General features: G+C 44.8%; 1 long non-coding RNA gene across 1 annotated transcript; it reads right to left on the bottom strand.

Moving 5' to 3' along the window:
- Positions 1-4348: 4348 nt before the first annotated feature.
- On the bottom strand, positions 4349-12717 carry LOC121070052. The gene is made up of 2 exons (XR_005819861.1): positions 12604-12717; positions 4349-4866 (listed from the first exon to the last, which is right to left on the bottom strand). It is a non-coding gene; the product is annotated as an uncharacterized LOC121070052 (long non-coding RNA).
- Positions 12718-12997: the final 280 nt, after the last annotated feature.

Here is a 12997-nt window from a genome sequence, read left to right as displayed (position 1 = left end):
ATAGCCAATGGAAATCTAGTAAGTGGAGCCTGGAGAGTGATCTGCCTCACCTGAAAGCAGCCACCAGGTACTCTGCTCCATGCATTGGCATCCCAGGACGCCTGTGTCAGGGCAAACGAGTCAACCCCTGGCATCACAGCTAGTCACCAACAGATGAGGAGAGGAGGCAGGAGTGCTGCTGGATGACCAGGACCAATCTAAGACCTAGGAGGCAAGGTTTTCCCAGATGGGTGACTAAGAGGAGCGGGGTCCAAAATGGATTTGACAGTAAGGTTTGTGAGATGATTGTGCCCCTCTTGGATTGACTGGTCAGCAGTGTTTGCTGCAGGGGAATCTGGAAGCATGGGGTCATGAGGAACTGTGCTGCCTGGCAGGCATCTCACAGCCAGGGGACTTGTCTATTCCCACCTCCGGTAACTGCACATTTCCACCAGGAGACCTTGGCAGCTGGCCTCAGCACAGCCTGTCCTCGCCACCCAGGGCCAGAGCAGGGCTGGTATGTGACCGTGTGACTGACAGATTCCACCAAATACACGTCAGTAAGGTCCACATCTCCCTTTTTATTTTTTTCTCCTCTTCCCTTCTATTTTTTTTCTTTTTAAATATAACTCACTGCATTTATGCCAACAAAAACTAGTAAAAAAATCAGACTGTTCCCTGCAATTTCAGTAAACCTGCCCAGTGTTGGAAGCCTCCCAGCAGGGTCATGAACTGCTTTCTATACGTCCTGTGCCTCTATTTTTAAACTGGCAGTTGGCACTCTGACATTCAAATTGCTCTTCCAAACAGACATTCAAGAATAGAGCTTCCCCTAAAATTTCATTGTTGTCACGCAGCCCTAGGACACCTAGGCCACAGTAGGTTTCTCAGCCTAACACAGTGGAAGACAGTACAAACTCCAGAGAACTTATAAGACAACAGGAAAATAAATAAATAAATAAATAAATAAATAAATAAATAAAAATAGCAGACACACAAAAAGCTGCCCTACAATGTTATTTTCATAGAGTTGAGAAGCCACAGAGAGGCTGGAGGTCAGATGGCCAAAGAAATCTCAGTACATAGGTCCTACTGATTTCCACAAGACAGGTTTTCACTTTTGTGTTGATCTGAAGAGTACTCAAGCATCTTGTCCAGCAAAGGACCATCCCTTTAGAAGAGGAATTAGCCAATACCTCCAGCGTGTCAGAAAATGAGCTGTGAACCAGCTCCTTTCTCACCCCAGGGACCTGGCCCCATTTGGACTAACCAAGTCTGAGGGACATGAAGACAAAAACAACATCCTGACTCTTCCTAGCCTTGCAGGCCAGAATGGATGGTGAAAGGAGTCCACTGTGACTCATGTAAAATCAACAGAAAAGCTAACTCTGTTCCCGGCAGCCTCAGAGACTAAAATTTGGTTCAGCATCATAGGAAAACTTCCTAACACCAGTTTCTCCTTGGGGGTGTCTTGGTTGAATGCAGGCATAAATCATTTCCTTAGCATTAAGAGGCATGTAGGAACTGGACTCTTCACAATAAGGTTTTTTTCCTGACCTTCCAAGTTGGTGAAACACCGACTGTGAGTCTCCTGATTCTCTGATGTTCAGCACCCTTTAAAAGAGACAAAGAGGAGTTTCTGGGTAAAACACTGATGTACTGCAAGAGCTGGACTCTAGCAGCTGAGTAGTGGATTATTTTTTTTCTGAACACACAGGAAAATCAGACAGAAATCATGAATGAAAGATACGAGACATTGGACTTGCTCAGAAAAATATATGAAAGAGGAGACAACCTGTTACCAGAGCTTTTGTGAGCATCATCCCTGGGAAAGGCAGAAGAGCATCGCTTACCCTCCAAGAGGTCACTCATAACATCGTGGTGGAAATTACTGGGAAAGAGGCCTCAGTATATATATCTTTACATTACATGGGTGCTTGTGCTGGCCCTTGGAAGCTAAGTAGCATCATTTCTGTTTAGAAGATGGACTTTAATGAGTTAAGGGTGCTGTAGCTAGAAGCTATGAGTGACAGGTAAACACTACATTGCTGAAATAAAATAGTCTGAAAAGCTACTTTCAGACCTATCACCACTGCCAGGCAAGAAAAAGTGGAAAAGGATATGGGAGCTGATTGAATTATGAGGATATAGCAAGACTAATTTAGTTAAAATTGGATACTGTAATGAAGATCAAGATGATAAGTTAGACTAATATGCAGTGAAGGTGGGTAGATCTTAGCTAGAAGTTTGCTAATAGTGATATCTGAACTCTGTCTTGAAAATTAATTTAAGAAAAACGCTGAAATAATTTTAGAGAAAATTGTCTGGAGTGAATTTACAGAAGAGATTACATGTATTTACAATTAAAAACAAGGCAGGAAGAGACCTGTAGGGCTTGTATGATCCATCCTTTAGCTCCATCACATAATCTTTCAACCATGAATTCCTTGAAGCATTTAAGACATCTCAGAACTGTCACTTTACCTTGACAACAGACAATGTTTGTAGGCTGCAAAGCCAAATTAGATCACTGAGATCACTTATCCTGCTTTGTCAAAAACAAGGCAAAGAATTTTATTTCTCACTGCTGCCTGTTAAGGACCACGTGTGAGGTGCTCTGAGAACACGGCAATATTTGGATTTGATAACCACAGTATGTAGCTCTGCAGTTACAGAACAAGGACAGATTACCAATTTCAGCTCTTAACTCTTCCTTCTCAGCGCTGAGTTTGCAGACAGCCTCTGGCTGAAATTAGGTTATTGAAATACAGCTCAATAGACACAGCTTTGAGGCAATGAGCTACCACTACACAACTAGCTGGTTAAACACATTAGACTGGAGAGAACTTATCTGAAGTTGCTTTAGGATTCTTTGTCCTAACTTCTAACATTCTTAGGAACCCTCAGATGAGGAAAAATTACAGTGTTTGAGCCAGCTGAGATGCTATGTTTATTGCCTCTAGTTACAGCAATCAAGTCTTACACTGGCTACATGTGTTGTCTTGTTGACTTCACATATCAGGGTCAATAATAGGACTGGGCGGTGGAGAAGGGTGACCAAGAAAGGATGATTGAAGTGTACCAAGAGTAGATGTCCTTGCAGTCACCTGAAGGGTGGAGTAAGGAAAAGGTACTGAGAAACAGGACAGAAAATGACAGCAAGGTCCAAATCATCACAGCCTCAGAAGACGTGCACAAAGCCTGTGTTTTTGAGGCCAAAATCTGGCAGGAGGCAGGGCAAGAAATGTGGCTACTATGAGCAAATATTGTAAATCAAAACAAAACTACATGTTGTCTTTGCAAAGTTTTTTTGGCCTCTTCCCTACTCCAACCCTGGGCCCAGAGTCAAATGGACTAAATTACCCCTCAGTCCTTGTGCCTAATGTTTCCTGCTGGCTAGCCTGAAGCCTACAGGGGCACCTAGCCCAAAGGAACACCAGGCTCTGCATCCCTTCACCTGGATGAATCTGGGCTCAGATCATGTGGAAGAGGTGTGCTGGTGAGCAATTTTCTTCCCCCTTCCCTTCCCTTCCCTTCCCTTCCCTTCCCTTCCCTTCCCTTCCCTTCCCTTCCCTTCCCTTCCCTTCCCTTCCCTTCCCTTCCCTTCCCTTCCCTCCCCTTCCCTTCCCTTCCCTCCCCTTCCCTTCCTTTCCCTCCCCTTCCCTCCCCTTCCCTTCCCTTCCCATATATTTATATTATTTTATTTTATTTTTATTTTTATTTATTATTTTTTTTTTCTCAAGGAAGAGTAGAATCATTTTACAGACTGGCCCGGAATCTCTGGTTGAGATTTGTACCCATGCTTCTGCACCTCTAGAAGGTGAAAATCCCACAGAGACATCTGTCCTGGCCAGTGATTCTCATCATCATGGTGCTGCTCCAGCTGCTTTTCAGCCAACAGAGAGAGAATATGCAGAGGCATTCACCAGTGAGAGAATGATGACCATATCTCAGTGTGAATGCTTCTGCCATAAGGTCATAGTAAACTGGGGAAAGGGAACAGAGGTTGGTCACACAGATCCATGCTGGCAAGACTAGATGAGTGCAAAATGGCACCTTGGCATGCAAATATCCATGCTGTAAATTGTACCTTACACACAGGGCACTGCTGAGCTCAGGAACCATGATCAAATCAGCAACAGCCAGAACAAACTGCAAGGTGGGAGCAAAAGTGAGGAAATGTCTGTAGTTTTTCCAGCTCAGCACACCTAGGGAATGTTGTTACCAATGAACCTGACCAGTACATTTTGGCACAAAGGCCGATGTCTGCAGGCAGTTCCCAAGATACACTACGTCCATTTGAAGGGATGCACTACAATGTATTTGCACAAGCAAGAGTATGCATGCACATATAAATGCAACACAAACAGCCTTGGAAGCAGATTTATTTATTTTACAGATCCAGCTTCAGTCAGCTGCTGCTCCATACCTTTTCCCTCTTTTCCACCGAGAGCTGATACCAAATGCATTTTCCTCAGTCAACATCTGGAGCTACTTGGTGGCTGCTTCATTCTCCCAACATAACTGCATGAATGCACACCCTCACGCACACACGCCCTGGGACCTGCTTGAGTCATCATGTCCCTGAGCACCCCTCTTGACTGCAGCATTTCCAGAGACAGTTATTCTAAGGTCAGAGACACAGAGATGCTTTTTAAGGCAGCAGACAGATGCAGGAAGCAGTCCTGGAGAATGAGGAGTATCTACTAGAATTCTTCTGGGTCACTGTGTATATTTTCTCCTGGTTTAGAACACCCACCAATGCAGAAGATGTGACCTCTGTCTTGGTACAGGACTGAGTATTAAAAGACACGTGGTGGGGAATAGAGTATAGGATCATTAGTTGATTGTGTTCTGGTTTATTCTCTCAACCTTTGGTCCATAGTGCTGGGGAAAGATGAAAAATCAAAGGTGAGATGTTTTCTTATCAGTCAGGGACTGTCTAGGAAAGTCAGAGGCCACATGAAGAAGTTTGTTGATAGCTGAAGAGAGTTTGCATTCATAAACCAGTTAATCAGCATTAGCAGCAAATCAGCCTAGGGAAGCTTATCTAAGAATTACCTTGACCTGTGGTTTTCATCTCCCTAGCCACCTCCTACTGGGGTGGTGAGTTTAGCACCTCTGAGCACACACCAGAAAGCAGGGCCCATCAGGGCCTCTGAAGGCCTGCAAAGCCTTCAGAGGGAAACCAGCTGGGTGGTAACCACAACTACGCACAGTTTAGAAAGTGACTGGTACTCTTTCTTTTGACCTTTCTTCCCAGACCAGATGAGAAAGGGCTCGATTAGTGAATCGGTGTCTGTGCATTTATGCATGGGAAGGTGTGCTGAGATGTGGGTGTGCTGATAATGAGGGGTATGATACAATTGCCCGTATCATGTCCAGTGCCAGCTGAGAAGCCCTGGGATATGCCAGGTACCCAGACAGGGCTGGTCGGAATGAAGGAAGGTCCTGAAAAGCCTATGCACAAACAGAAGCTGTTGACGAATAGGGTATCCAGCTCTCAGGCCCCAAGCATAAGAAGGACATGGACCTGTTCAAGAGGGTCCAGAGGAAGTCCACAAAAATAATAAGAGGGCTGGAATACTTCTCCTTCAAAGAAAGGCTGAGTGAGTTGGGGTTATTCAGCCTGGAGAAAAGAAGGCTCCGGGAAGACCTTATAGGCCTTTCAGCATTTAAAGGGGGCCTACAGGAAAGCTGCAGAGGGATTCTTTGTTAGGGAGTGTAGTGACAGGACAAGGAGTAATTTTTTTTAAACCAAAAAAGATTTAGGTTAGATACAAGGAAGAAATTCTTTGCTACGAGGGCGGTGGGGCCCTGGCTCAGGCTGCCCCAAAGAGCTGTGGCTGCCCCATCCCTGGCAGTGCCCAAGGCCAGGCTGGATGGGGCTGGGGGCAGCCTGGGCCCATGGCAGAGGGCTGGACTAGATGATATATAAAGGCCACTTCCAATGCAAACTGTTCTTTTATTCTGTCTTGGGAGGGACAAGCTGTACTGAAGTGAGCCACAGCATTTGCTTGAGTTGCTCTTTTCTAAGAAAGACAGTGTAGTTGAACATGTTTTTTGTATGTCCATAAGCGGACTGGGTTTCTTTATGAGATTGTGATGTGGGAGTTTGAGGAAAGCCATGACACACAACATTTATGCATAGTTTATCTGAAGAAAACAGAGTTTGGACAGTGATAATCCTTGCCTTGCATGATTATCCTAGCACTGCAACACTGTCTGAGGGTGCCTTCAGCAAATCACACTCCTGTGATTCAAGAAACCCTCTGCAGAAGGTTTACCGGCCTGTAGCATGAGCAGCAGCCATGCGGCCTCCACCGCTGTGGAGCTCGCAGAGCAGCTTCATAACTCAAACCACCATTCAGAAGGTGCTTCACTCCTGCCAACCCTGCTAAATAGTCAGTAACCTCTGGCAGCAGAGAGTGTGAGGTGGTAACCTCTTAAATCACCCCCATGTGAGTTGCCAGAGCTTGTCTGGAGAAAACCTACAGCTGCCTTTCATTGGCAACTTGCTTCCCAGTCTCAACAGAGAGGCCAAGGAATCAACTGGAATAAGCTACCTTCTGTCCCTCAGCTGGTTTCTCCAGGTCAAAACCAAACCCCTTTGGCAGGAGAGTAAAAAAAAAAAAAAAAAAAAAAAAAAGCTAACGCTCTGGCTGCTGGCACATAACCTGGTCTGTGCATACACAGAGTAATTCAATCTGCAGGGCCGTCTTTCTGGCACCTTCCACAAGCCCTAAAAATTCAGTCCACAGTGCGAAAGAAAACAGAGTGGGGTTTGTTTGGTTCTTTCCCTGTTGTAGGAGAGTATGGGACAGTAACTAGGAAAAGAGGTATTTTGTGGGGGCAGCGTGGCTCACGGCCCCGGCCCCGGCCGCCATCACCCGCCCGCCGCTGCCCTCCCTTCCCCGCGGGCCGCCGCGCCGCCGCCATGTCGCGCTGGCAGGTGAGGCGGCCCGGGGCGGAGCGGCCTGGCCGCGGAGAGGCAGCACCGGTCTGGGCTTTCCCCACGGGTGTCGACCTGTGGGAGCCGCGGCTGAGCCTCGGCGCTCTTCTGAGTTAAAAGCAGGAGTTAAAGCGTTGGTGAATTAGGTTGCGTCCCTCCCTCATGTGAGGAAAGTTGCTAGGAAAGGCTGAGAGCCTCCAGTAACTTCCAGGATCACTGCCTTGGCCGGGTGTCACAGGCTTGGCCTGTGTCAGGGCGTGAGGAACAGGTTTTAGAAAGCCTCAGCACACAGTCAGGTCCCCTTCTACCTCCTGGTGGAACTGTGGATGGCAAACTGGGGTCTTGGTCTCAGTATGATGGGGCTTTTCCTAAACTCTAGCACAGCCATATAAGATCTAGACAATACATAGATAATATGGTTTCCGTTCAATGCAACAAATGAGTTGTTTTGTGTTTTTTTTTTTTTTCTTTGTTTACACTTTTTCAAATCAGAAATTTTTTATTTTGGAAACTTTTGGTGGAAATTTCAGTTGTGATGAAAAGAAGATGCTCATGCTCTCCTGTTGCCTCCTCTTGAGTGCTCAGTTGTCAGAAGCAGTGACAGCACAGATTACTAAGCACTCGTTGTTCTGGATTTGGAGCACTGGACTATGCTCTCAGTCATATGGTCTGAATTCTGATTTTTGGGTAGACCTGTGTGGAGCCAGGAGTTGGACTCGATGATCCTTGTGGGTCCCTTCCAGGTCAGGATATTCTGTGGTTTTATGGTTCTACCTGCAGGAAACAAAGACTTTTGGCCTGCCTAAGACAAGATACACATACATCACATTCCACCCCCCCCCCCCACCTGCCTGACAAAACCATGAATTTGCAATAATTTTGCAACAAGAAAAGGTCTAAAGTAGACCTTTAGGAGGTGCCAATGGGCTGTATCTAGACTGCTTATTGCAGTGTTGAAAACAAATAGAGGTTGGAGTGTGGGAGATTCAGCTCACTTAACTTCAGGTTTCTACCGTCTAGACATCTCAGCAGAGACAGTCACCTTCAACTCCTGTATATAAGACATGGAGAGAAATAAGTAGCTCTTAAAAATAGCCTCACCAAATCCAGATGATAACATTAAGAATCCTGCACTGATGTGTACTTTCCTCTGCTGACTGCAGTGGGAGCACAGGGTGCTGTGTTCCTCTACAGAGTCACTCTGTAGCCACCAACGTTGCTCTGATGCCTGCCAACATATCCAAGCTCAAGAAAAGTATAAGCAGGGCAGAGCAACTCCTGCTCAGGTTTGCCAGAGTCTGGCTCCCTGCCTGTTCAGTCAGTGAAGGGAAAGGTCATGTTGCTTGCTTGAAACATCTGTAATAAATGAGGTGCTTTCATTCCCTACCTCTCTCCACTGGCTATACAGATAATTAGGCTCAGATAGTAGGTGGTCTGAATCCTTTCAATCTTATGAATGTGCCCTCTTAAGAGGTAGGTCAAACACAACTTCAAGTGACATAGGCATACAAGTCAACTTGAAAGAGAGTTGTGCTCTGAAACCACTTCAGTTTTATCTATATAGAGCCTGTATCTACATGGGAGTGCTCAGGAGAATGAAGGTCAATCACAAAGAGGTGTGGAGTTAGGATGCATGTTAGTGCATGTTCAGTCCTAGTTTTGTTGTTGTTTGTTTGTTTTCTTTTATTCCTAAATAAATAAATCAGATTTAGCTTTATGTAATCACATCAAGCCTGGAAAGGAACATCCCTCCCTCTCAGGAAGTGCCAGGCTTTTTACATATGATGGCCTGGATCCAACATCTTGACATTTGGGGCCAGCTACATTCATCAAGAATAACTAAAACAGAAAGAGATACTGTAGAGGCACATCATACTGACACTTATGTTTGGACTTTATTGGGTATTCATGCTACTTTCTGCTACCTGGTACTTCTGAAATATGTGTCAGCTGGAAACAGCACATCTGCCCTCCCACCACACTGTGCCCAGGACAAATATCCTATCAAGCAGCAATTTTGCTTTGGGAGCCCAGGCTGGTATGTCACCACAGCAGTATGCTGCTCTCTCTGACCCTAGCATGGACTCAGGAATCTCCAGGCCATTTGTCATTATCCTGTTCAGAAGGTCATGGAGGTCTATGTTCAAGAGGAAACCACACATCAATAAGAAGCAATGTAGAAGGGCCATAATTCTGCTACCATAGAATCATAGAATGGCTTGGGTTGGAAAAGACCTTAAAGATCCTCTAGTTCCACCCTCCCCGCCATGGGCAGGGATGCCACCCACTAGATCAGGTTGCCCAGGGCCTCATCCACCCTGATCTTGGACACTTTCAGGGATGGGGCATCCACAACTTCTCTGGGCAACCTGTGCCAGTGCCTCACCACCCTCTGAGTGAAGAATTTCCTCCTAACATCTAATCTAAATCTACCCTCTTTTAGTTTGAAAACATTCCCCCTTTTCCTATCATTATCTGCCCATCTAAAAAGTTGCTCTCCATCTTTTTTATAAGCTCCCTCTAAGTACTGAAAGGATGCAAGGGCTGTTGATCTTAACTGATGATTAATATTGGTACTTTGTGCCCACAGCCCCCAAATTAAGATTTCTCCATGCCACGAACCATAATTTATCCCAAATCCAGTAGTTATGTCCATAATCAAAGCTTTCTTTAGCATGGAGAGCACATGGATTTAGTGCTTCCAACTCAGGATATTCTGTGATTTTATGATTCTAGCAAACCAGATGTGCTGTTTTCCATAACTAATGGCCCACAGGGACACAGCATGGTTAACATTATGTGCAGCTTCCTCTTACTTCACCGGGACATAAAGGTGGAATAGCATGGCCCTGTCGTGAGTCTAGACTTAAGGTCAACTTCACCCTGGAGTATGCCAGTAGATTCTGTATGTTTTGGTTTTCATGTGCACTGCAGAAGTTGTTTCATGTTTTCCAAGTGTCAAGAAAAATGGCAAAATGAGGAAAGGTAATAGAACATTTCTGGAAGTTTAGATGCTTTATCATTCAGGGTTTTAAATGAAGAGTTAGTGGCTATTCCCCTTTGACACACTTATCTGAAAAATGAGAATATGCATAAATACTTTGTGTTGGGGCCTAGAAAACACTAGAAATAAATCATTATTAATTGCTGGCTGCCAGGCATTCTTCCACATAAACAGGGTTGGATGCTCCTGAAAATGGCATGGAGATTAATGGCTCTTTCTCTTACGGTATTCTTGCACCTTGTGGTTTCAGATTAACTAAGTACACGAGAACCAAGAAACGTTGAGACACTGACCAGAAGCAAAGCTGATTTTCAGAAGCATCCCTGCTGCAACTCATGAGTGAAGCCAATCTCTGAGGAAGAGGCGCAGTTATTAGAAGCAGTACTTCATATTAGAATATCACACTCTGGCTCCTTTGGCTGAAGTAACCGTTACAGTAAGTTGGACTCAGTGAAACTAATTGGTTGTATGGTGTGATTCAAGAGAGTAACTCCCGTATCTCCTGCATTATAAGTGATCTTCAGAGCAGTGTGACTGTTCTTCCTCTTCTTTACAGGAGTCATCAGCAATAAGCTGAATTTCTGAAGATTGGTTAGAATGAAAACCCATTGACAAGGGAGGTGGCTGTTTCTCATGCTGACTGTTGTTGTCGTGTGGTGGCTTGTAATGTTTGATTTGGCTTCCTTTAGGAAGCTCAAATCCCACTGTCCTCTTCAAGGCATTCTGTGAAGTCATAAAAAGAAGATCTGGAAAAGGCTAATTAGATCATTTTGTCTATTCACCCTTTGCCAATATAAAGTTGTTCCCTACCATATAATTCCCCCAGGACTTCTTCTGAATGACTCAAGTCCAAGCGCTTCCACTGCAGTCCTCCACAAACCATTCCACATCTCTTTAGGTTGAGGCACTTTTCCTTCTGCCTGACCTGTTTTCCATTACTTGACTTCATGCTGTGACTCCTATTTCTAATTTCTTTTCCTTTCCTAACTCATTTGTTTCCCTGCTTAGTCTTTCTCTAGTATTCCTTTATAGACATACAATTCAAATGTCTAGGAGGGCTATGGTGAGATCTTCTAGTCCACCCTCTGCTTCTATTGTCTCTCTTCCATTTTTGGTAGATGTGGCTCCAGCATTCTCTTAAAGGATAGAGTGGTGGAGACACCAACCTTTCTGCCAAAAACCTATTCCAGTGCTTTGCTAACCTTCAGATCAGGAAGGTGGTCCTAATGTCTAAACTACATTTACATTCTTTCTTTTTTCTTTTCTTTTCTTTTCTTTTCTTTTTTTTACATAAATTATTTTCTTTTACCCTGTAGTCTCTTACTTACTTTGCTATTGGGTTCTTCCATGACTCTTCTTTTTGGACTAAGCTCATTTGATCTCTCCTTCTCTCATTGTCCTCCTCCTGCTCCAAATGGACACTGTAGTTGGTCCATATCTTCCTTGAAGTGGATTAGCCAATACTGACTGGAGCAGAAATGTTTCATTCCACTGAAAGACTATTTTCCTGCCAGTACATCTCAGTACAATACTAATATATTTTTTTACAACAGCAGGAATGTATTGATTTGTGATTGATTTGTAATCCATCATAGCTCCATCAAAGCTTCTCTGCGGAACCGAAACGTGTGCAGTCATTCTCCATTTGACATTTATCCAGGCAATTAATCTTGCTCAGATATAGTCCTTGCACATAACTCCTTTAAATGCCATCTGCTTTTTAAATCTAGACTTTTACTGCTTGGCTATGAATTTGCTGCCTGGGCCAGGAGAGTCCAAACTGCAGGCTATAATAGTAGCACACACATTTGCCTGCTTCAAGGGCCTCTATTAAAGAAGCTGTTATGTGTCAGACTGAGAGTAGTGATCAAGTCCCCATGAAGGATTGATATTTCAATAAGAATAATATCATTACCAAGCTTGCTTTCACTGTGTGTGAATGTTTTTTGCCATAAAAACATCAATACAGATTAGCTTTCAGATTCCTGCATGATCCAGCCCTCACTAACAAGTGACTGTGTCCTACAAGAAATTCTCCACTGCTTCAAACAAAAGGCACACCCACAGTGACAAACTATGCTCTGCTATAACGTGTCAGGCTGGGTGCAGGAGAAGAAAAGATGTGGCTTGGGAAAAGCTGAAGAAACCCCTGTGGGATACCATGTAAGATTAGGGGGATGCACAAGGTCACCAAGGGCAAAATGCGTAGGGAACTGGCCTGCCCAGACTGACTTGGAAAAGCGTTACTGCTGAAGAAAAAATGACCCCAGTTTGACTTGTGCATTCCCAAGATGAACCTGATAAAGCTGCCAGCTTAGAAAGGAAACATCTTTTTCCTTTCAGACAGAGCCCTCCCAGGTACAGCAGCTCCTATTGCACCATGCTAGAAAACAGATTCCCCCACTCGCACCACCCTTAAGTGCAGTTGGTACTGAGTAATCTGTCCTCGCCTGCTTCCCAGCCACCTCATGTCCCAGCAGGCATGGGGTTACCGACATCACCATCAGCCTCTTTCCCTTGCCCTGACAGTCCTCGCACAGCCAAACATCCCAAATCACAGACCCAGGCTGGCTTCACCACTGGGGCAGTGCTGCTAGCCTCGTGCATGTTCAGATGCTGTTCTGCCAAGATGTTTGTGTAGTTAAAGCAAACCAAATAGTTCACCTACCTTCCAAAGGACATCACCAAGTTAAAAACAGATGGAGAATGCTGGCGACAGAGGACTCTTTTTTCTTTCTTTTTTTTTTTTTTTTCCACTAATGATTCAGAAGGCCAGTAACAGCATTCTGGTCCTGGCTTTGGCCCAGCATATCCTGTTGAGTCATGGCTGATGTCTGCACTCTAATCTTAACACATGTGGATGGGCTTGTTAGAACTTGTCATCCAGTCCTGGCTACCAAAATATCCTCCTGCTTGACCTACCCCGTGTATTACACAACAGAAGCTTCTATGTTCGTGCATGCATGCATATGCACAAATGTGTGCATGTGCATTTGTGAGTGTAGTAGGGTATGGATGGGAGCGAGGTGCAGAGGTATCTATAGCTGGAACACCCTAGGGAG

The sequence above is a fragment of the Cygnus olor genome, chromosome 4, assembly GCF_009769625.2.
Source record: "Cygnus olor isolate bCygOlo1 chromosome 4, bCygOlo1.pri.v2, whole genome shotgun sequence".
NCBI classification, from domain to species: Eukaryota; Metazoa; Chordata; class Aves; order Anseriformes; family Anatidae; genus Cygnus; species Cygnus olor.
This window is presented reverse-complemented; position numbering and strand designations above follow the sequence as displayed.